We start from the raw sequence: 2,059 nt of genomic DNA, 5'->3' as shown, positions 1-2,059 counted from the left end.
ATTGTGAAACATTATCAGGAAGGTGTTGTGGTGAATTCAGAGACTTGTTCCTGTTTGGTACTTCAGTGTAGCTGCTGCCATCTGGTGGCACCTGGACGTTACTACAACATACACTAACACACATACAGTATGCAACCATACAGTATGCAACCATACAGTATACAACCACACAGTATGCAACCATACAGTATGCAACCATACAGTATGCAACCACACAGTATACAACCACACAGTATGCAACCATACAGTATGCAACCACACAGTATGCAACCACACAGTATGCAACCACACAGTATACAACCACACAGTATGCAACCATACAGTATGCAACCACACAGTATGCAACCATACAGTATGCAACCATACAGTATGCAACCACACAGTATACAACCATACAGTATACAACCACACAGTATGCAACCATACAGTATGCAACCACACAGTATACAACCACACAGTATGCAACCATACAGTATGCAACCACACAGTATGCAACCACACAGTATGCAACCACACAGTATACAACCACACAGTATGCAACCATACAGTATGCAACCACACAGTATGCAACCACACAGTATACAACCATACAGTATGCAACCATACAGTATACAACCATACAGTATACAACCACACAGTATGCAACCATACAGTATGCAACCACACAGTATGCAACCACACAGTATACAACCACACAGTATGCAACCATACAGTATACAACCATACAGTATGCAACCATACAGTATGCAACCATACAGTATACAACCACACAGTATGCAACCACACAGTATACAACCATACAGTATGCAACCACAGAGACTGCAACAGGACAATAACACTAGATGAGTATAGGAAGGGGTTCCTGAGTGCTGGTATGAACAAGAGGAATAATTACAGCATGAAAACACCCTTTGGACTCCGGCGGGGAGATAATCTCACTCCACTCTAACAGCTCCCTCCCTCCCACACACCCTGATATCATATTGATTATGTGTGTATGAAGTCAATGAGCTGAACAGGGAAGAGTCAGCAACACTTTTATTACCTTAACACATTGTATAAAATACATTTACAGTCAATCTGAGCCCAACATGGCAGACTGAGGTCTCCTAGTATATATATTATATACTTCAGAAACAACAGAAACGAGTGCTCAGGTTTTGAAGTAAAACGATAAAATGATGTGCACAAGAACATTAACATGAATCAGAGTAATGAGAAGAGCTCAGCTGGAAGTTTATAGATCAAAGCATGAAAACAGGAATATAAAACATGTACATCTCCATTCTTCAGTGTTTCCTTTAAAGGAACAGTGTGTAGTATTTAGAGGATCTATTGGCAGAAATGGAATATAATATTAATAATGATCACCTGATTTAAAGAGTCGTTGTGTTTCCTTTAGCTTAGAATGAGCCGTTATATCTCCGTAGGGAGCCGGTGCTCTTCACGGGACCGGCCTCCATGTTTCTACAAACAATGAACAGCTTTATTCTGCACTTTAGTCTGTTTTAAAAAAACTCTATCTCTCTATCTCTCTATCTATTAGTTATTAGTTAGTCTATAGTTCCAATCTGCCACCTCATCACCAGATGTTGCGGAGTCCTACTCACTGTTCCTTTAAAGCTCCGTGAAGCATGTTTTTAAATGAGTTTAGAATCAAATGAATGCTAAGGGTTTTTATTACTTTGATTTGTGTGCTGAGGGTAGACTTCCGCCTCGTGTCTGACAGCAGATCATTCAATAACTAAAAACTGATTTCAGAGTTATTCTGCCTCCACCTCCAGAGAGAAGTCATCATGTTTCCTAACAGAAAGAGGTCTATAGCTTGTGATATGATATGATCCTGGCTGGCTGACCCAGCGGGTCAACACCTACTACCTACTGAAGCTGTACTGTCATTAGTACTGCTAATAGAAAAACACACGGCTGATTTTAAGTGCAATCTTTGCTGAAGCTCCATGAAACCCAAATATATAGAAAATCATTCCAATCTTCCTCCTCTTCCTCTTCCTCCTCCTCCTCTCCCTGAGACCGAGCAGACCTGTGGTGATCAAACAGA

General features: G+C 40.7%; 1 protein-coding gene across 2 annotated transcripts in view; it reads right to left on the bottom strand.

Moving 5' to 3' along the window:
* Positions 1-1,021: 1,021 nt before the first annotated feature.
* The window catches only part of b2m (beta-2-microglobulin), an 8,592-nt gene continuing 7,554 nt past the window's right edge, over positions 1,022-2,059 (bottom strand). Inside the window, exons 4-5 of one of the 2 annotated variants that reach the window (XM_074625631.1) lie at positions 1,826-2,041; positions 1,022-1,744 (exon numbers count right to left, since the gene is read on the bottom strand). The gene's annotated coding sequence lies outside the window, so the exon portion shown is untranslated. Of the gene's footprint in view, positions 1,745-1,808; positions 2,042-2,059 lie in introns of both variants that reach the window. The other variant, XM_074625630.1, reaches the window with a different exon arrangement.

The sequence above is a fragment of the Sebastes fasciatus genome, chromosome 23 (assembly GCF_043250625.1).
Source record: "Sebastes fasciatus isolate fSebFas1 chromosome 23, fSebFas1.pri, whole genome shotgun sequence".
In the NCBI taxonomy this organism is placed as follows: domain Eukaryota; kingdom Metazoa; phylum Chordata; class Actinopteri; order Perciformes; family Sebastidae; genus Sebastes; species Sebastes fasciatus.
The sequence above is the reverse complement of the archived record's forward strand: the minus strand, read 5'-3'. Positions and strand labels throughout refer to the sequence as shown.